General features: G+C 40.5%; 1 protein-coding gene and 2 long non-coding RNA genes across 5 annotated transcripts in view; 2 read left to right on the plus strand and 1 right to left on the minus strand.

Annotated features, from left to right (window-relative positions):
- The window catches only part of map7d1a (MAP7 domain containing 1a), a 45,595-nt gene extending 45,506 nt beyond the window's left edge, over positions 1-89 (plus strand). For all 3 annotated transcript variants that reach the window (XM_077598990.1, XM_077598991.1, XM_077598989.1), the window contains one exon: positions 1-89. This exon is cut by the window's left edge and continues 364 nt beyond it. The gene's annotated coding sequence lies outside the window, so the exon portion shown is untranslated.
- Positions 90-4,657: 4,568 nt separating this feature from the next.
- LOC144072988 (uncharacterized) overlaps positions 4,658-23,450 on the minus strand; it is a 46,842-nt gene continuing 28,049 nt past the window's right edge. The window contains exon 3 of the long non-coding RNA XR_013299987.1: positions 4,658-4,821. This is a non-coding gene — a long non-coding RNA (uncharacterized LOC144072988). The remainder of the gene's footprint in view (positions 4,822-23,450) is intronic.
- On the plus strand, positions 10,802-12,447 carry LOC144073680 (uncharacterized). The gene is made up of 3 exons (XR_013300147.1): positions 10,802-10,958; positions 11,138-11,215; positions 12,145-12,447. It is a non-coding gene; the product is annotated as an uncharacterized LOC144073680 (long non-coding RNA).

Here is a 23,450-nt window from a genome sequence, read left to right on the forward strand (position 1 = left end):
TTTGCTCATTTGCCATAGGACTGATTTGTGCGTGTACATATTTTGAGCTGCGCTGAAAAGTCTTATATTAATAAAGACAAAGATGTTCAGTCTGTCTTGGATTTTTTTTAAACTTAAACAATGATTCCAAATACTTAATTTAGTACAAGAACAGTAATTGGAGAAAGAAAACATTTGAAGAAAAGTTGCTAGGAAACGCAATGACTATTTTGGTATTTTTATTTATTAAAGATTTTTAAATACGAGCAAGTTATTTTAGGTCATGTTTTATTAAAAAAAGATAAACAGTAAGCAAAAGATTTTTCTTGGAGTAAACACAATTATCTTTTAGATAAAAGTGGACTTATTTTGGAGATTCATAATTGTAATTGTTCTTTTTGTATAGTTTTTATTATATTTATTATAATATTTAATTTTATTTTCATGCACAAGTTAACATTTTTCCCCTGAAACTTACAAGGCCCCCATTGGACATTTAGCATCTTTCAATCCATTTAGACTTAATTATAACTATTTAAAAAAAATAATATTTACTATTTTCAAAATGACTAAAAATAATCAATTGCCCATTAAGGAAGGAAACGTTTTTTGTAAGTGCAATTTAAAAAAAATGTCCACGCTCACAAAATACACCAAAAAAGCCATATTCTTTAAATGTATTTTTTTTCCCTTTCGCAACTATTTTTGGAGCGCAATTTTGACTTTTTGATTGTCAAACATGAAAACCCAATAGTTTCAACGCCATCTGTTACTCATCCTCCACAAACCAGGAAGTAGCCTGCCAACACTGTATGTTTTGGAAACCATCCTGCCGACCTTCCTTCTCAACTACGGTGACAAAAGCAACGGCAATGTGTCCCAGCCTGAGACAAAAAACTTCAGTCCAAAAACTACTTGCGTTACAGATAGCAACATCGCCTATTGGACGTAGCGTCATACGACTCCAACGAGTGCTCAACTCAACCGGCTAATGCACATTGAAAAGCGAGGGGGACGGATTATAGAACTCTATTTTTAGCGAGGAGGCGCATCGGAGTCGTGCCGAGCTTTCCCTCAATTGGCCGGAATCCTAATAAAAGAGGAATCCGCAGCCAGTGGGCATTAAAGTACATGTGGTGAATGCTAAGCACACACTAAAGTGGCCTTTCCCTTTCACAATTGCTGTCCAATCTCGGCTCAGGTGTTCCCACGAGGCGGCGTCGATGCCAGGAAGTGGCCACTAAATCTGCACATTTGACCATTTAAGAAGCTCCTCCCCGCTCGGCCATTGGCGGCTATTTTCAGCTGGCGGGAGAACACAACTGGAGCGACACCGAGCCAAAATGGCGGTCGGGCCTTTGGGCCCTCTCCGCTCCGGGACAGGAAATGGAATCTCTGGCGGTTAACGCGAGTGGTGCGTTTCCGAGACTGGCCGACTAGATGTCGGTTTGGGGAGGGACCGCTTTTGACGGCTTTTCCCCCCTCGGTCCTTGGACCGAGGCCACCGTCTTTGACCACATCAAGACGCCACGACGCAGCTACTTTCTGTCGTGTTGGGGGGGGGACTGACGCTACTCGTTTGTGGCCACAACGAGAACAAGGCGCCACATTTCCCAAGCATAAGTCACCGTGGCGGTGGTTCAGTATGACGCATCTGCCGTCGTCAACTTCTACGTTTGTCTTTCTGGGTGAAAGACAAATTTAGCTCTGTTGGATTTATTCTGGGATGTTAGTATATGTTCATTAAGCATTTTAATAGGTAATGAAGCTATAAATTAATTTGTGCTTTATGTTGGGACAAAGTAAACACGAGGACACTTTCCCCCACAACTGCTTTCGAGGCCAGTTAATTGTTTTCAGGACTATTGACTGAACAGGACACCTTGTTCCAGGCCGAGACAGACTGTTGATCTGAGTTGGCAATGAAGATCTACAAGGGACTCATAAATTGCTTTGACTTGGACGCCGGCAGATGGCGATAATCGCATTATTGTTTAAAAATACGGCTGCTCTGTTTACCTTATAAAGAAATTATTATGCTTATTCTGCAAATTCTTACGCAGTTGTTTTGGTTTCCGATCCGCTCGGGTCACATTGTATACTTACTTGTGCAAATTCTTACGCAGGTGTTGTTGATTTCGATCTAATATGAGATTGTTGTGGCAGTTGTTTTTTGACCTCGATGGTGTTATTCGGTTAGCTTATGCAATTGTTGAATCATATTACCTTAGATGTTTTGAATTAGGAGTGACTAAATGGACAGAGGAGGATGCCGCTCTTCAGAATCCTCTTGAACGACGGCGAGTTGGGAGTAATTCTCCTTGCAAGTTGTAGCCAGTGTATGTTTAAAGATGTCTCCATGTTTGATTAAATTGTATTAATAATAAATCTATCACCGAGCATCGATCGACGTCCAATCCATTTGACAAAATTGGCGTCTAAGGTCATCAACGAATGACAGGCAGGTCACAAGTACTTGAGTGACAAGCCCTTTTCAAACTCTGCTTGATGATGAGTCACGTTCGTGGTCAGGGAAATTCATTTGTCCTACCCTTGTGAAGCAGCACTTGAACACAACACACCATTGTGCTCACGAGTGCTAGCCACTTGTATGAAAGCGCTTCGAAAGCGCTTCAAAAGTGCTTTGAAAGTGCTTCGAAAGCTTCTAGCACATTCTTCTTTTCGTTAGTGCTATTTCTGAGCTGAGTGGGAATGCACTTACTACTTACTGTATCATAAAAACAAACTCAGTGAAACCCGAGACAACCTCCCTCATCTACAAATCCTGGTGCCTTAGAAGGGCAGAGAGCATCATAAAAGACAACACACAAGGCACCACAGAGCCATAACAGCCAAGACAAACAGACTCTAGGACAGTTTCTTGGCAAGAGTTGTCACTATACTCAACACACAATCTGACCCTAGGACCTAATCAAGACTTTTTACTATCAAATCAAATCAAAAGTCTTTATCGTCATTATACAACATCTGCGTATATAACGAAATTGGCGGTGCTACTCCACAAAGTGCGTGTTTCCCAGTAAAAACATAAATAAGTCATTTAAAAAGTCACGTCCGGGGAGGGTCATTCTAAAATATTGCGCAATCTAAGATATTGCACATTGTTATTGTAATGAGGAATATTTTAGAATGACCTTAACCGGACATGACTTTTTAAATTTAATTTAAAAAAAAACTTGGACTACTTATTTTTATTTATTTAATATTTATTGATTATCTATTTGTCTATTTTGTTGTTGTTAATTGTGCACTACAACACTTTAAATCTTGTTATATGATGACAATAAAAGCATTCAATTCAATACTATGCTATGCTGTTTATTTGTTATTAACACAATGTATATGAATAAATCAACTTTTACTTCTAATTTTTTTCAAGTTATATTTTAAGCATATTCTATTTTTATAAGCAGCTGATGTGCGATTTTTTCCACCTAATGGGGTCTTTTTGTTTACATGAAGCTTTTATGACGAATTGGAATTTCACGCACATTTGACTCGCATGTTTAAAGCCACAAAATTCCATCAGTCCATGCTAGCAAGCGTGTTAGAATGAAACTAAGACAGGGGGGGGAAATGACACCTACCTTACGGGGGTCAGCCAAGGGGGGATTTGAAAGTAGCATCACGTACAACCCTGAGTTGTCAACGCCGTCGTGGCAGAAAAAAATCTGCTGCCACCAGAAAGTCAAGAGAGTCAAACTGAAAAAAACAAAAAAACATTTTCATAAAAAGACCATCTGAGACCATTTGCATGAACACCAGTGAAAAAAGCGCAAGCATTTTTCTTCAAAAAGCGAATCAAAGTGGCGGTTCGGGGGTCAAAATCTGGCCCGCCGCATCATTTTATGTGGTCCGAGAAAGAAAAATGAAGAGTGCCGACTTTCTCTTTTATGATCAAATTCAAATGAAGATTATAAATGTATAGGGAATATTTCTTGAGTTTCCCCTTTTTAAATCAATCATTGCAGAACATTTGTACTAACGCAAGGGTGTCAGACTCGGGTTGCTTTAACGTCAACTTGATTTCACGTGGGCCGGAACATTTTAGATATAATATTTAGATTTTTTTTTTTTATAAATGGATGTAAAGAACTGGATTAAAATCCCTGAAAATTCAGTTTTTATAGATCTAAAACAATGTTAATTTTAACTTTTATAATATATTTTTAGATTTTACAAAATGATTTTTGAACTAAAAACACAGAAAAAAATATATAAAAAAATGACAATTATTGATTCAAAAGGGGGAACATCAGGAAATGTAATATACATCTATACTCTTCATTTTAATTTGATCCTAAAACAGAAAGTGGGCACTCATCATTTACTTTCCCGGGCCACACAAAATGATGCGGCGGGCCAGATTTGGCCCCCGGGCCGCCACTTTGACACGTGTACTAATGTCCAAAAATGATCTATCGATCAGCACGATCGGAAAATCTGGTAATTTATTCATCGATTAATTTTGGCAGCCTTGTTGGAAGACATAACGGTCGGATGAAACTGAAACTACGACTAAAAATGATCTTGACACCCATGGATCAGAGGAAAGAAGTACCCAGGGGAGACTTTTAAAAAATATATATTTTAATTTCTAGTTTCTTTCGGCTCAGATGTCAGTACACTTTTTAATTTAACTTTCCAAACCAACCTGCTTCAACTCATCTGGGATGTAAATCCCAGCCAACGGGAAGTCTCTTGATGTTCCGGAAGGGAACGGAACTTTGTAAGTCCCGCTGTTGTGGAATTGTCTCCAGATGCAACGTAGCTACGTACCTACGTACGGACGTCGGATCCACCCCGAGGCCTCGTTCGTGTCTACGGGAAGGCAGAAAAGAGAATTTAAAGTCGGGAAGTGACTAAGAACGACACCACACGTCGATATCAAATGCATGTTGGGACTTTTTTTTTTTTTAAAGGAGAGATGGCGGGTTTAAATGCAGTGACTCAAAGTTGTCAAAAGATTTTTGATGGCGTCAACGTTTGCGCTAATTATACGAGACAGATGGGCCATGCAAATTTGATGGGGTGTGGGCAAAGGATGAGTCATTTGTGAGCCAGCTGCACAAAGCCTGCTGGCGATCAGGAAAACATTTGAAGATGTTCACGTCGCCTTGCGTTTCTCTTTAATCATATTTTTGGGCAACTCACTTTTTGGGTTTAACCGTCGTCCCCCCAAAAACGACGGAAAAATACAACATTAAAAAAAAATGGGATACAGTGGTACCTCGAGATACGAGCTTAATGCATTCCAGGACTGAGCTCGTATGTCAATTTACTCGTAACTCAAATCAACGTTTCCCATAGAAATGAATTAAAAACAACTTTTTGCACGGCAACGTGCTTGTAACATAACATTTTTTTTAAAATGAACTTGGATTACGATGCAGACACACTCAAAAATAAGTTTAATATAACCTTACACTAAACTTAATTCTAATTTTGTTTGAAATGTTGATACTTTTCTTCTCCCGGGTTTGCCTCTATTGGCCCCGCCTCCACCCTGACTTTCAGATGCAACCTATCAAGGGTTGTTTGCTTTTGTCTTCCCTTCAAAATCTTCCCAAAATGATGCACACAAATGTCCTCACAATAGGATAACACACAACCACTTGCCAACGAGAAGTAGTATATACTCCTCTCGTATTAGCGAACAAGCTCCGCCATTCGCACTGACTAACGGGGAAAATAAACACTGAAAAAAATGCAACGCTCCGCCCAGTGCTCGTAGAGACATTACACGAGGGAGTTGCGACCAGAAAGACAGTGCCAATGATTTGCTCAAAATTGTACTCGTATCTCAAATTGCTCACATGTTGAGGTATTACTTTATCCCGCCCGACTGGCATTTTTGGTAATTTTCCGATCAAGACAATGCTAACGCTAATCATAACCAAGTGATTTTCCCCTAAAACGAGGCCAAGGCGTGGTAGAGTTTAAAACTGAGATTGTGGTTAAAACCAAGTCGTTGCGCCACTTTTGCACAAGAGCGTATTGTCTTGCCACCAAAACAAAATAACATGTGCTGTTCATCTGGTTTTAAAATGGCACTGGCTCAACATTGTTGAGTGAGAATTGCTTGGGGAGGAAAGTGCAACCTTTGGGGGGTTCCAAACTTCTTCCTGATCAGCTGCTCGTAAAAACCGCAAATAACCCCAAGACCGAGCCGAGCGCCGGTGGACTGAATGTTCGACTTGTGCGATCACCCCGAGAATCCTACAAACGCGCAAATAAACATAAAAAGTACAACAAATCTGGGTTTTAGTGGTTTCGTGACACTGGAGGGTTTAAAAAAGCACATTTTTTGAGGGAACCATCTCCGCAATCAGAGCTTGGCACCCTTGTTTAAGGTGAAAAAATGTTGCAAGCGTGCGGAATAATAGAAACCCTTAACAAGTTTTTGGCATTCCAGCGGGTTACATTAAAATAAATACTGTTTGGGAGCCCTTTATGTGCATTCTTGCCAAGTCTATATTCTTTTGGCGCTCCAGCCTTGAGGAAAACCCTTGGCTCAATCTCATCGAAAAATTTCTGGAAAAAAAATTGCAGATTCTCATTCATTTTCCATAGCTCCTATCTTCACAAGATCGGCAGGGGGTGCCGGAGCCTATCCCAGTGGACAAGGGACATCCTGAATTGGTAGGCCCCCAATTGCAGGGGACACTGCTGGTCCATTTTCTCTCTACTGTTGTGAGACCTAGATTCGACATCCACAAGACCCATTTTATTGTCTAGAGCAGTTGTGCCAAATGTGCGGCCCGCGGGCCAGAAATGGCCCAGTATGAGGTCCAATCCGGCCCCCAGCGGGATTGTTTTGCTTGACCGCCGCTGTGTAACTTTCACACTGTACGTAGAGAACTACCATATTTTTCGGATTATCAATCGCAGTTTTTTTCATACATATTATATCATTTCACAAGTTATTGTCACACTAAATCGCAAGAGGGTGCTCTAGGTTGACATTGCCGGTAATTTATAAAAACAACTTTTGCTAGAGTTATCTGAATAACTCTTAATATGTTACGCAATAAGAAATATGTTAGACATGTCAGTCATGTAATGTTAGTATACCGTACACTTATTTTAATTTTAAATTGCCTTTCAAGATGACATGTATGTTCTGGGTGTTGGATTTGATCAAATAAATTTCCCCCCAAAACGCGACTTATATATATATTTTTCCTTCTTAATTATTCATTTTTCGGCCGGTGCGATTTATAGTCCAGAAAATACGGTAAGTGCTTTCATTTTTCCCCCACAAAACCAGATTTTTGTAAGTTGTTTGATCACGTGTACTTAGCTCTGCAGTCACATTCGCTCATTCGAAACTAATATACCCCCCAAACCAACAAGAAGTCACTTGAAAATGGTGAAAAATCAACAGGAGCCAACCAGAGAACAAAAATTCTTCCGGAAGACCCTCAAAAACCAATGAGAAATTGTCCAAAATGTCCCCGAAGTACCCTAAAATGACCAGGAAGTGATGTAAAATGAACTTATTGCCTGCAATTGACAATAACAGACTGTCCAACTCAGTTAAATGGGCTGTAGATGTTCATCTTTCTTTCATCTTTGAATTTTTGGGGCCTAAAATAAAGGCGTCCGGTCTAGAGAATGATCCTGACGGATAGACACAGGCTGACCAGTAAAAAGATGGATTGTAGTTCTTTGGAAAAAAATGGTGAAAGAGTTTGAGAGAAGGTCAAGTTCCTCCTCAGACCCCCATTGGATCGCACCATTCCAGCATTTAATCTTTTTGTGAGTGGCGGGCCAAATCGTGGCGGTGTAGGGTGTCGCTTTTGCTATTCTCGAAAGCCTTAGAGCGGCCTGAGCCTTCGCAAAGCCTCGGAGGGGACGTGGACTCGCTCTCTGGTGGGAAGCCGTCCAAAAAGAACATGCCATGTAACGAGAGGGTCAACGACAGGACGGCGCTATGTTATATCTGTATGTAAAAGAGCGTTCTGACAGCCTGGGCATGTCACTGCAAAGGCAGAAAAGAGAGAAAAGAAGAAAAAAAAATGTAGAAGGGAAATGCCACTAAAACCGAAACCTGGAGGAAAACCAAGACCCGCAGAAGCGGAGCGTCTCATAGGACGGAGAAGACAGCAGAACAGTAGTTCTATTCAAAGGCATTTTCCCCTGGCAAACGTCTGAATGGGATTTAAAATGAGATCATTTTTTTTCTCCTACAGAAACGCCAAAAGAAGTTTAAATGAAGACAGAATGTCGAGATTTTTCCACTGTCCGTGAAAAAAAAAAGATAAAGCTGAGCCTGACGGACAGAATTGCAACAAGATGAAAAAAATAATGTTAATAACATTAATTCGTCACATAGTCTTAAATACATTCACCCTTTAAAAAACGGCTAGCAAAAGCATATTGCTAAACATAACGCTAGCACTAGCTGAAGTTTAGCTTGTTCTGTTATTTCATCGGTGTTTATGTCTAATGAAAGGTCTCACTTTGATTAAAGATTTAGCAATCCGTGGCTAACAGCGTTACGCTAACACTTTTTTTTTGGGTAAGAGTCACGGCAATAGATCACATCAAAACGTCTGACGTCAAGATTTGTCATTTTGGATGATTCGCTCAATGATCCGCAGCTCTTTTAAGCCTGGCAAAAAGACAGAAAAAAAGGACATCTGGCAACCCGTAAAAGGAAGGGCGAGTCAGTCAACTGTACGTCAAGTTACACTTTGTATTATAATACGCTCTGGCACGTCACGGCAACTTCCTTGCTTGCGGCCGCTAGCTAACTTCCAATGACTTTGCACATTGGCAGAGAGCCATTTTCATTGGCCGGCTACCGGACGCGCCTTCTCGCCACCGGGTTTCCTGCTTTGCCCGAGTGGAAGAAATAGCAGATGGAGGACAATTTTCACGTCGAGGGCGGCCAAGTAGACGCCGTTCATTCCGAACTGGTCGCCAAAAGCCAAAGCGGATGGAAGAGCAACACTGAGCGTCTTTTGTTAGAACGCCAGAAAAGTATTGAAGGACACGGACTGTAAACAGAAAGAAGGATTTGGAGTGGGAAAAAAAAAAAAAAACTGCTGAGTTGTTGTATAAAAAAAAACAAATGGTGATTCTCCGAAGAACAATTCTTAATTCCCTGGCGACACAGACACAAGGGTCGCGGGGGGTGCTGGAGCCTACCCCAGCTAACGACAGGCACCAGGCGTGGGACAGACACCCTGAATCGTGGCCACCCAATCACAAGCTACAAGGTGACAAAGGTCAACCTATCTCTTGCTAAGGCAATTTTAGACTTTTAGCCAGCTAGCCTAGCATGCACGTTTTTGGGATGTGGGAGGAAAGCAGAGTACCTGGAGAAAATCCACGCAAGGGGATTACATTCAAACTCCACACGGTGAGGACCCACCGGGGATCGAACGCTGAACTTGTGTACTGTATTTGTACATATAAAAAACGACCCAAAAATGTTGTCCTGATTTGGTATTATTTTGACTTGTTTCATTGTTTCACTTAATACAAAACTACAGAGCTGCAAATGGTAGAGGAATCCTGAAATGACTATGAGATATCATTTCCTAAAAGAAAATATGTACAGTAATCCCTCGATTATCGCGGTTAATGTAGAAAGACATGGCCGCGATAAACAAAAAAACGTGAAGCAGGGTCACCCCTATTTAAAAAACATACCGTATTTTCACGACTATAAGGCGCACATAAAAGTCTTCAATTTTCAGTGCGCCTTATATATGGACCAATACTAAAATTGTTATCACGATAAAATAAAATAAATCAGTCGATAGGGTACACCATCCTCTACAGCTCTCACAACTACGGCAAGCAGCCCCCGACTCTACTATTTTCCCCGTAGAAAAAGTACTGCGCAGTGATTGCTGGGATATAGAGTTCTTTTTTTCAATACACCCAATGGATTGTGGCCTGTATACATCGACATCAGCACAGCTTGACGAAGGGTGGCAGGCAGCGCCGGGCTAGTTACGCTAGCTACTAGCTAGCTACTATTTGCAAATTGATTGTGGCCTGGCGATCGGCATCAACAAAGCCTTGCAAAGCATGGAAGCAGCGTTGGAATAGTTACGCTAGCTAATAGCTAGCTACTATTTGCGAGTGGATTGTGGCCTGCCTGGCCATCGGCATCAACACAGCTTTACGAAGCATGGAAGACAGCCTTGGAAAAGTTACGCTAGCTACTATTTGCGAATGGATTGTGGCCGCCTGGACGAAAGTATAAAATCGAATTTTGGTTGCTAGCCAAGCTCAGGGGACAAAGAGAAAAAATAAAATTATTTTGGCACTGTGGGGGGAAAAATAGCACTGACTCAACTTTCGAACAAATTCAACTTATGAACAATCGCTTGGAACGTAACTCGTTCGTAAGTAGGGGAGCGTCTGTACTGGGCCTGGAAACGGTCATTAGGAAATTGTGTTGTTCTGAACAGCAGTGAATCCGCGGGCAGCAGCTTGATGGTGTCAAATTGTAACCACAAACATTTTTTCATCTGTGAGATATGATTCTGAACATTACGGCAAATGCTATGCAGGCTTGGTCCTGGTTTTGAGATTTATTTTTATAAATCGGCAATCATGCACTTTTTGTGGCTAATAAAGTTGTTAAAAGCCTAACAAAGCGGATTTTTTTTTCATATTTTTGGTTCTTTGCTGCAAATTAGAGAATCGAAATAAGGGGAAATATTCAGTCGAAATTTTTAATATATACTTCTGCTTATTTTCTTTTCTCTCTGATTGGACAAATCTGAGATAAAAACTTTTTGTCGCATTTCTTCCCTCCCATTTTAATAGTCTTTTGTCCCCAGTGAGTACTGGTAAGAGAAAGTTAGCCCCAGGGAAAAAAGGAATAATGGATATGCAAAAGATCCACACAAAAAATATACCAAATAAGGAGGAAAATGCAGACGAGGTTAATGGAGAAAGGAATCTGTATTTACTTACAGAAGGTCCAAATGGTAAGTAAAAACATTCATTTTTGTGACTTAGCACCACACATTGAATTTGGATGAAGGTTTGACCTGGTTATTATCATTTTTTTCCCTAACAAACAAGAATGGAATGTACTTTTATTGCTTGAAAATGACCTGTTGGGTCAACTAAAATGAGTGCTCTTATTTTTTTGCTTTGGACACAGAAGAAGAAGCTGGACCAAGTCACTATTCTGCATTAGAAAAGCCACATGAGGATATCTATGCCAGCATTTCGCAAACAGGTATATAGACTCAATTGCATAATATCGCTTTAAAATACGTTCCTTTATTCATCTGGTTTGATTACCTTCATAAGGATAGAATTTTGGTTGCTAGCCAACCTTGGGACAAAGAGAAAAAATAAAATTATTTTTTGGGGAAACAAAAAAAAACAACTATATATATATATATATATATATATATATATATATATATATATATATATATATTTTGTTTCCCCAAAAAATAATTTTATTTTTTCTCTTTGTCCCGAGGTTGGCTAAATAAATAAAATTATTTTTTGGGGAAACAAAATATATATATATATATATATATATATATATATATATTTTGTTTCCCCAAGAAATAATTTTATTTTATATATATATATATATATATATATATATATATATATATATATATATATATATATATATATATATATATATATATATATATATATATATATATATATATATATATATATATATATATATATATATATATATATATATATATATATATATATATATATATATATATATATATATATATATATATATATATATATATATATATATATATATATATATATATGATTGTACGGTGTGACTGTTCCGCTTTAAAGAACTCGGGTTCCTTGAAAAAAGATCATCAGATCACAAGATGAAAAATAGCAGAAGTTGTGGGATCATGTTTTGCACCTAAATTTTTGCAGATTCATAGGTAGCTCTTTTCTTAAATTTACTATTTTATATAAACCATATTTCTTGCACACGTAATCTCTGTATAGCCACACATTTTGATACTTTAATAGTTATTCATCTATCTTGAACTCAAACATATACACTGTTATTATTATTAATGTGGCCCACGAACCCAACTGAGTTTGGCACCCCTATCTACAATTATTTTGTCTCCCACTTCAACTAATGTGTTTGTCTCCCGTCAGAAAAAAAAGCCCAATGCAATGCCAAGGCTTTATGCATCCTATGCACGATCCTGAGCGTGATCTGCTTGGCGCTGCTGGTCGCCATCGTGGTCGTTGCGACAAGTGAGTCTGCACTGCAAAGGCTTATGTTTTTTTTCCAGAAGATTTTAACCGTTTGAATTCAGATGATTGGTGCAGAGTTTCAGAGACGGGAGGGAGTTCATGTAGGGTCACGGCACGGACGGAGAAGGTGTTTTGGCTGAATGCACTGTTTTTTAAAAGGGAACTACACAGTCACCTCTAGCGCCAGCCCTTTGACATTGTGTGGGTGTTGTCTTATCCCAGGGGTCGGGAACCTTTTTGACGAAGAGAGCCATAAACAATTCATATTTTCAAACATTATTCATTGAGAGCCATACTCAGAATTTAACAGTAAAAATATGTGTGCATTTATTAATCATTTGCCACTTTGAAAGTAAAAAAAGTCTCTGAATTCTTTTAAGAATATTTTTCACGGTCGCTAATCAATGAGTATCAATGAGAGTATGCATGCAAAAGAGTATAATGAAGAAAAATTATAATTAAAAAGGCGCTAGAGATAGTGTCGGCGCCAGTGTGACGCTCCCATTGGTGCGTTCGGTCGGGGCTTAGGTGGTCTCTCACCAGCGGTTCCCATATTTTATCACACAAGTTAGCAGAGAGCCATATACACCCATCAAAAGAGCCACATATGGCTCCCGAGCCATAGGTTCCCTACCCCTGTCTTATCCCCTGCTTACGCCCCTTGCTAAGACGACTTATAACCACTGCGATTGCCCCTACAAATTCTTAATTACACGAATTATATCCTCTGCTGATGAAACGTACTGAAGAGAGCAGTGAATTCCAGGAGCGCGGTAATTCCGAGAACGAATTGGGCGAAAATGATTTTGTTCTTTCTTTTTCAGACCAGCCGTGCAAGAAAGAGACTATGCCGGTAGAATTAAAGCAGCCAACGGAAATGTTGCCTCCTTTGTCCTTTCTAAATGAATTAATAGCAAGCATATAATAAAAACGGGGGAATGTTGGGGTTATTCTGGGATATAATTATATTTGTGCATTGGAATATGTGCATATTATTAAAACATTCTTACGAAGCAGACGGAAGCTCGATATAACAAGGACACTCCCCCCCCACAGCTGGTTTCGAGGACATTTAATTGATTTAATTGTTTTCACGACTATTGACCTGACACGTCACCAAATTCCGGGCCGAGGACTGTTGATCTGAGTTCGCAATGAATATCTGTGAAGGACTCTTAAATTGCTTTGACTTGGATTCCGGCAGATGGCGATAAATGAATCAACTTCTGAAAATACTTGCATATTGTTTAAAAATACTGTCGCTCGGTCGCTCACCTTGTATGAAAATTATTATGCTTACTGCTTGCTACACCTTACGCAGGTGTTTTTGGTTTCCGAACTGATATGCAATTGTTGTGGCAGTTGTTTCGATGACTTATTTGGAGAATTGTTCAATTCGGACACAGAAAATGAGGACTTTGATGGATTTGTGGGTGATGATGACGTGAGTACATTGTAAAATGGCTAAATAAAGTACAACCCAATTCAGTTTTGCTTCCGTTGCCTTTTTAAAAACGTGTTTTTAGTGTGTGTCCGTATGTTTAAGCTGGTGTATGTTTTGCCATGCCTGGCTGCGTCTTTAAAAACGGTGCGTCCTGTGTGTGTGTGTGTAAAATACAGAAATAGCACTCGTTATTGACACTGCGGCTAAAAATATGATGCGCCGTATAGTCGTGAAAATACAATATATATATATATTTTTTTTATTTATGTTTTACTTCAGTGCTGAGTCCTAGAGTAGCAAGTGAAGGACAGGGAAGTGGCTTGCGAGTTTCAGCATGGATTTTCACATTTTTATGAACTTTAAAAAAAAAGAAAAGGAAAAAATTCCCCGAGAAGAAAATCTGCCATGTAGTGAAACCGTGAAAGTTGAAGCCGCGATATTCGAGGGATTACTGTAAAACCTTTTTTTGCTTCCCCAGTCCAATGTTGACAATCCAAATAAAAGACAGGTCAATGGGTGGGTTGCGGAACATCTCAAAGTTGACCTTAGTTCTTCCCAAAGCAAGCCGAGCCCCAAAAAAAGCGCTTTTCGTCAATCCTACTTTTAAACAGGATGCCATGCACGTTATTCAGAGAATGACCCCAAAAAAAGCCAATGTGTTTTTGTGACTAACCGTGGTATGCCAATTTGGGTTTACCCGGGGTCCCGCTTTATTTATACACAGTGCTGCTTTGATTGTTGTTTGTTTTCAACTTTAGATGTTCCCTGCTACGCTATTGGTTGTGTGCCTGAATATGAAGACATGTGTTTCTTTTTAGCTGAACAAAAAGTTCACTTCAATCCCTCAAAAAGGGGAAACAAGGGCAACAAACAAGTGACGTTTCATTAGCAGGAACAAAAGTGCATTGTTCTCTGACAATTAGCATTAGCTCGAACCCCATAAAACCATCAGCGCTGTTCCAATACACTCACTTTGTTTCCATAACAAGCAAAAAAAAAAGCTAGCGTGACTTCATAAAAAGTTGAAATGCGCCGCGTAACACCGAGCGACCGCCGGCGACCGCTCGCGTCTGCTCGGATGAAGAGTGTCAACTTGCAAAAATCCGCAGCTGCTTGGGCGTAAAACGTTAAGCACCTCTTTAATTTAGTTGGCGAACCAAATTCTTCGAGTGGGCGGGGCAGTGCGGCCCGAAAAAACAACAACAACAAAATGAGGATCAGATTTGTTTTTCTTCTCATCTGATCTCCATTTTCTTCACGACTTGAAAAATATTTTGAAGCGGGTGCCTGATAATCTTAAAATCCATTAAAAATAACACTGCCAATTGCCGAGATTAATCGATATTTTGGATTCCCGGTCTTAAAATCGTCTGGTCCTAGTTTAGGGTAGGCGAGAAACAACAAAGAAATTTACTAAATTTCTCGTAAAAGTACTTTCTTAATGTACTGTATTTTCACGACTATAAGGCGCACATAAAAGTCTTAAATTTTCTCCAAAATAGACAGGGCGCCTTATAATCCAGTGCGCTTTATATATGGACCAATACTAAAATTGTTATCACGATAAAATAAAATAAATCAGTCGATAGGGTACACCATCCTCGATAGCTATATACTATTTTCTCCATAGAAAAAGTACTGCGCAGTGACTGCTGGGATATGTAGTTCTTTTGTCAATACAACCAATGGATTGTGGCCTGTATACATCGACATCAGCACAGCTTGACGAAGGGTGGCAGGCAGCGCCGGGCTAGTTACGCTAGCTACTAGCTAGCTACTATTTGCGAATGGATTGTGGCCTGGCGATCGGCTTCAACACAGCCTTGCGAAGCAGGGAACACAGCCCCGGAATAGTTACGCTAGCTACTAGCTAGCTACTATTTGCGAATGGATTGTGGCCGCCTGGACGAACGTATAAAACTCAGCGTTTTCGATGACTCATTTGGGCAATTGTTCAATTCGGACACAGAAAATGAGGACTTTGATGGATTTGTGGGTGATGATGACGTGAGTAAGTTGTAAAATGGACAAATAAAGTACAACCGAACTCAGTTTTGCTTCCGTTGCCTTTTTAAAAACGTGTTTTTAGCGTGTGGGTGTAGCGTGCAAGAACTATATATCCCAGCAGTCACTGCGCACCGGAAACCGGAAATAGAGTCTGGGGCTGCTTCCGGTAGCCAGCGCTATTGCGGTTCAATATTCATATATAATATATATGCGTCTAAAAAAACGGTGCGTCCTTTGTGTGTTTAAAATACAGAAATAGCACTCGTTACTGACACTGCGGCTAAAAATACGATGCGCCGTATAGTCGTGAAAATACGGTACTCGACTTCTTTATTGCCTGAATATGGGCTCCGGCACCCCTGCGAACGTTGTGGGGATAAGCGTAAAGGAAAATGAAGCAACAAACGCACTACTACGCTTATTCGTCAATACACAACTTGAATTTCCTGTACTTCAATCGCCTTTGGCTCACTGAAAGCAAAAGTCCAGACACCCCCGCATTGAAGGTTGAGTGGCTTTTCACAAGGTCTAATTTTACTCTTGGTAACCCACAGATAAAGACTAGGCCATGTTGCTTTACAGTCAAGTGGCTTTTCAATAAGGGTAGGGCCTAGTTTGTATTTTCTATTTATTTTTATTTTTTTTAACGGGTGTAACAGATGGCAAGAGAAGAGAGCGGCGACCTCAGCTGTCGTGCTGACGGCTGTCCTCGATGGCATCGCTCTGTCACCGCTATGATGAGAGCTAAAGTGTTTTTCCGCACGGTTCAGAAACTCCCGCCAGAGTATCGTGCGCATCGACGAACACGCACCGCTACGGGTTGGTAAAAATAACGGAGAGCAGATTTAAGCATGACAGGCATTACAGTGATTATTTGTACTTGACAAACATCATTTTGCCTGTAACGTTAAGAAAATGTGGATGACACAGAAGACCATTTTCACTCTGGAAGAACCGTATTTTCCACACTATAAGTCGCAACTAAAAGACGCAAAAGTCAGCAGTGCGCCTTGTAATCCAGTGCACTTTATTTATGAATCGATATTGGTGAATCATTGAATGAAATTCCCTCTAGGACAGCTACATCTAGTTGATATATAACACAACTACTACTACTAGATGTCCATCTAATGGATGTATAACACAACTACTACTTCTACTACTCCGACTACTACTACACTACGACTACTACTCCGACTACTGCTACTCCAACTACTGCTACTCCGACTACTGCTACTACTCCAACTACTGCTACTACTCCAACTACTGCTACTACTACTACTACCCCGACTACCACTACTACTACCCCGACTACCAGCACTACTACTCCGACTACCACCACCACTACTACTACTCCGACTACCACCACCACTACTACTACCACCACCACTACTACTACCACCACCACTACTACTACTCCGACTACCACCACCACTACTACTACTCCGACTACCACCACTACTACTACTACTCCGACTACCACCACTACTACTACTACTCCGACTACCACCACTACTACTACTACTCCGACTACCACTACTACTACTCCGACTACCACTACTACTACTCCGACTACCACTACTACTACCACTACTACTACCACTACTACTACTCCGACTACCACTACTACTACTCCGACTACCACTACTACTACTCCGACTACCACTACTACTACTCCGACTACCACTACTACTACTCCGACTACCACTACCACTACTCCGACTACCACCACTACTACTACTCTGACTACCACCACCACTACTCCGACTACCACCACTACTACTACTCCGACTACCACCACCACTACTACTCCGACTACCACCACTATTACTACTCCGACTACCACCACCACTACTACTACTCCGACTACCACCACCACTACTACTACTCCGACTACCACCACTACTACTACTCCGACTACCACCACCACTACTACTACTCCGACTACCACCACCACTACTACTACTACTACTACTCCGACTACCACCACTACTACTACTCCGACTACCACCACTACTACTACTCCGACTACCACTACTACTACTCCGACTACCACCACTACTACTACTCTGACTACCACTACCACTACTCCGACTACCACTACCACTACTCCGACTACCACTACCACTACTCCGACTACCACTACCACTACTCCGACTACCACTACTCCGACTACCACTACTCCGACTACTACTACGACTTCTACTCCTACTACAGCTCGATCTAGTAGTGGATGTTTAACACAACCCCCTACTACTACAGCTCCATCTAGTTGATGTATAACACCTCCCTTATTACAACTACTTCTTTATCTAGTGGATGTATAACACAACCCCAACCACTACTACCACGACAAAACGAAAAGATTGCAATAGTCACCTCCTAAAAAGCACAGCAGGCCCAGACAGCCAGGCTCTGCACCCTTTCGCAGCCCCATTAAATATCCGATCCGAAAGACCGAGGCGCAAAAGTGGCAGGCGATCCGACGCCAAGGTCTACGAGGTGTCGAAGAAGATGCCGCAAAAGGTGAAGCGTGGCTGCCGTGACCTCCGTTTAGTGCGGGTCGTTCAATAGGGCGAGTGGCCTGGGTGGGCTCTCGGACGGACGGCGGCACCCGTTGAAGCCGCTGCCGTAAATTTGACGCCGTTAAGAGGAAAAATGCCAGCGCCAACCTGGCCTCTCGCACCGCTAGGCTTTTGAGTGGCGCATTTGGCTTTGCACTTTAAGCTTAAGCATTCCCATTTACCAGTCCCTGTGGTCCTCGCTCTGGAGACCTCTAGACTAAACAGTTCTCCCTCTTAACTCACTGGACTGACCATCCGGCGTTCTTGCGTTATGCCACGGTCACGTTGCATCGCAGATTGTTGGCACAGACTTCAAAGTAGGTGCCTTACGACCCAAATTTAGTCAAAGGAAGAAGCATTGGAGGTCTTGGGAATAATGCGACTAATGCTGAAATATCTTCGCTGGCCAAATTGTTTGCCGTTAAAACTTCACATTGTCAGAAAATTAACCATAAAAAGAGGGTCCTCTGGGAAAAAGGGGGCTTTGCCATGTCTAAAAAAAAAATAGCAACGCAATGTTTCCATTGCGACTGCATATTAAATTGGTCGCACATAGACAAGCGCTAGCTAGCTCGATATGGTGTTAGCCTATGCTATTAAGTAGCTTTTTAAATCCGGGATCCTTTTTTTTACGTAACTCATTTCATTGCGACTGACTGGCGACCAGTTTATGGTAAAGTCCGCTGGGATAAGCTCCAGCACCCCAGTGGCGTTGTAAATAAATGAATGCATAACATTTCAGTTAATGAATTCTAATAGTTAGTCCTTTTATTGCTCTATGTTGGAACAAAAGTATGTTTACTCCCCGCCGTAGAAGCTAATTCTTTCGTTTACACGGGCAAAATAGATTCATCACGAGGACACCTGTTGGTGATTTTAGGTGGCGAAAGTCCAAATATTATTGGACATGTCCAAAGCATGTTGGGGACGGAGGGTCCCCCACTATTTGGTTTCAAGGAATGGCGGACTCGTAAAGCCACCTTCTACTTTTAACTCCTCATTTGCCTCCTAATCAAAATGAGCTTTTGCTCGTAATCGCCGCTCCGCTGGAAGCCATCTTGGGTTTCTCGGATTTTTTTTCTTAATGACGTGCCCGTTTCGAGGCTGGGGGTGCCGTCTAAATCCCGCCGAGGATATATGGAGAAGGTGATAATGGGGCGTTCACAGGGGAGAACCGGGTGTTTGTCACCGAGGGACTTGAGGAGCCCTGGCCAGCTGTCTTTGAATGTGTGCTCATCTCCGTCACCCCCTTGGCACCCCACGGTGTTGACAACAAAGACAAGTGGGACATCCATCTTGCGTCTTGACGTGCGTCACATGGCGCGGCATTTGTGGCTACACTAACAGTTTGAAAAGACGGAGGTGCTATGGCTTGGCGTCTTTGATCGTGGATTGGAATTACTGTATTTTCTTGCATATTAGTCGCATCCGCGTATAAGCCGTACCTTTAAAATGGCCTTAAAATGGTTAAATTTGACAATTTCTCTCGTATAAGCCGCACGCTGATTCATAGTCTTGACGTGCGTCACATGGCACGGCATTTGTGGCTATGCTAACAGTTCGAAAAGACAGAGGTGCTATGGCTTGGCGTCTTTGATCGTGGATGGGAATTACTGTATTTTCTCGCATATTAGTCGCATCCGCGTATAAGCCATACCTTTAAAATGGCCTTAAAATGGTTGAATTTTACAATTTCTCGCATATAAGCCGCCCGCTGATTCATAATTTTCAGTTCCGTATTCATGGTTTTAATAGGGAGCACAAATGTGTTACTTTGAAGGGAAAATTTTTAAGATTTTTTTATTTTTTTCTGAGATACTGTATGAATTGAAAAGTGTGTGCGTAGCGGTCTAGTTTGTCATCCCTAGTTAAGATGGCGGCGCCCTAGGCGAGCAATGGCATGAACAAGTAAGTGAGTTTTTTCACGTTTTATGCAAGATACAGTTCATTTTATTTTCTTGAATTTAATTCATAGGCGTAAAATACATTTTAGTTAGCATTTTATCCGTTTCATCTTTTCTCTATTTTGAAATTAATGACCGAATCGGCCGCATTGTTTTGGCGTTATGGCGTTTCGTCTTTGTCACCTTGCAATTTCGTACATGTCAAATCTAATTTGTGCGCATATAAGCCGTACCCTCCATTCAGTCATCATTTGAGCGACAAATACAACGTATAGGCGAGAAAATACAGTAGTCAAAGACATCCCGAAGCGGGGGGAAAACCCCAATAAATTCCAAAATTCAAATTTTAGTCGTTGCTGGCTTTAGCCGTGAAAAACACAACTTCAGGTTCTTGGTTTCACCTCGTTTAACGTGTTGATTTCATTTCATATCCTTCATTAAAATCGTAGTGCTACTGAAAAGTACTTTACTTTAAACAATTGACTCCTTTCTTCAAACTAAACAATGAATCACGCTACAGCCAATAAGAGACATTTGGAGATTTACAAGCGCTAACAACAACCAGATGCTGGAAAACATGGCCACTTCTACATTAAAAAAACACACAGACCGTTTGTGTTTTTTGCTCCTCTACAGATTCCGGCTGGCCGGACATGTCTTCCTTCCACCTTATTGGACAATATTGCATTGTAACAACAAATAAATAGCGCAGAAACGTGGGGGTGAAGTACAAGAACTTCCGAAGCAATGCTTCGGATAGGAATTGAATTACGAGGCCCAACGGGGACTAACCGTTAGCGAGGACATGTACGCGTCCAACAGGTGGCCGCGGGGTGCCGTGAACTCATTTATCCAGACAGTGGTGTCAAGGGGACAGGCTATAAATAGCCCAGATGGTCGGGAGGTTAACGGGGCACTAAAAATGAGATGGGAAGGGTTTAAAAGTTGAAATGCGGAATGAAGTCGAGGTTGACCAACACAATTGTTTTGATAGGTCAAGAATCGTTGACTGTTGATTCAAAAATATGTATTTTATCAAACTGGCAAAAACTGGTACTTGACAATTTTGCGATGAATTCAATCTATTGCTTATTTTTTTACTTAAGGTTTCTGATTGGCAGATGACATTTGAATGAAGTGTTAATTTTCAAAAGGGAAGCTAGCAGGATTTAGCGCTAACTAGCAGCGATACCTTTTCCCAATGTAAACCCAGGCGCTGGCTTTATTTTTTTAATTCTTCTTTAATTCTGGCCTCCAGTTGAGTCAAACCAGTAGAATTATTTGCCAGCTTTGAAAGTCTGTCGTTAGGGTAACGGCGTATCTTACTTTCCTGCAGCGTAAACACAATCTGAAACGACTAATTAAGCTTCAAGCACGGTGGTCTCGCTCACTCGGTCTGTACATTTTGTCTGGCTTTGTCCTGATTTCTCACAAAAAAACAAAAACAAAACAACAACATCCATTTTTCCCCTAAAGCTGTAAAAACTGGATTTGAAGGGCTTTCCATAATTAGAGGACTTTTTGTCTAATTGTCGTCACCTCCCCAAAAACTGCAAAAACAGCTTTTGTACTTGTAAAAGTGATTAAAATTTTCAATTATGGAAAAAAAAAAAACTTTTTAAATTTAGACAATTAAGTTACCTGATTTGTAAGAAATCATATTCCTCCGAGTGGAGTTTACATGCCCCCCAATAGGTCTTGTGTGGGTTTTCTTCGGGTACTCCGGTTTCCTCCCCGATCCTAAAAACGTGCATGCTAGGCTAGCTGGTTAAACACTCCAAATCGCCCTTAATGGATGCAATGAGTTGTCCTTTGTCTGCTCGTGTCCTGCGATTGGCTGGCCACCGATTTAGGGTGTCCCTGGGATTTGGCTGGGATGGGCTCCAGCACCCTCTGCGAGCCTTGTAAGGATAAGCGGTACAGAAAATGAATGAATGAAGAGATCACTGATACTCTGAACATTGATGCTATTCACACAAACACAAAAAAATGAAAAGTGAGTAGTACGGCGACGCCCCCTTCTCAATTGCACAGACACGCATAAAACCACCGACGGACACACACCCGCACACTCACACACACGGCCGTCGCGTCTGCAGATCGCACGCATGGAGCAATAGGACAACTTTTAACGCTTTTATCGGTCGCCTTGTGTGGGTTGAATACAAAGCTGAAAAACACAGAACGGTAAGTGTTGTTGTTGTTGGGTTTTTGTTTGTTAGGTTTTTTTGGTCAATTCAGCCTAATGTATGGATGCAGCATGCTGGGAAAATAGTTTCATTTGAAGTTAAGATGAGTGTCGATAAATGTACGGTGTTAAAATGACTGTGGTGGTTCTCAAAAGAGGGGCGGTGAGCCCAAAAGTGGTCCGCAGGCTTGATATGTGGGGTCGTAGTTAACTAGTGGGGGGAAAAAACCCATTAAATATCTAAAATTGTGAATGCCACTGCGATGTTCACTTTTTTGCTTTATTTTTCAAATCTTTCACTGTTTTTAAGTTTGTATTATTTTGTCAATGTTGTAATCTTTTTCTTTATTTAATTTTATTAGTCGTCTTTTTAAGCTTTTTTCCCCACATGTATTTTATGATAGTAATTTGTATCTACTGAAATTTTGATTGCATTGATTTTAATAATTGTAAGTTTTTAGTTTAACCAAAAGTTATGCTTTAACATTTATATCACTTGCATATTCGCCTATTAAACTAATTAGTATCTACTGAAATATTGAATACATTGATTTCAATAATTCCAAGTCTTTTTTAATTTAACAAAAAGTTATGCTTTAACATTTAAACCACTTTGATATTCGCCTATTAAACTATTTCAAGTTTCCCACTTATTTTCCCTAATATAATGTCTTTAATATAATGTTTTTAAACTTCATTCTCTAATTTGTAAAACTTTTAAGTGAATTTTTAATACTTTTAAGTGAATTTTTAAAACTTTTAAGTGAATTTTTAAAACTTTTAAGTGATTTTTTAAAACTAACAGAATTTTTTAAACTAACTGAATTTTTTAAACTAACTGAATTTTTAAAACTTTTAACTGAATTTTTACTAATCACATTTCTCTCTTTCTTACAATCAATATTTCCCCTCTACAAGTATCTTAAAATTTGAGGAAAATTGGCGATCATGGCAGAAAAATATTTTAAAAATTTGCTCATTAGATGAAATTGCTTTTTTTTTAAGTTAGCTTATTGTATTGTCACAATTTCCGATTTTCCAGGCTCCGCCTACAGAGCGACCACCGTTAGATGGTCAAAAATAGTTGCAGGAACTTT

Source organism: Stigmatopora argus, chromosome 4 (genome assembly GCF_051989625.1).
Source record: "Stigmatopora argus isolate UIUO_Sarg chromosome 4, RoL_Sarg_1.0, whole genome shotgun sequence".
Lineage (NCBI taxonomy): Eukaryota > Metazoa > Chordata > Actinopteri > Syngnathiformes > Syngnathidae > Stigmatopora > Stigmatopora argus.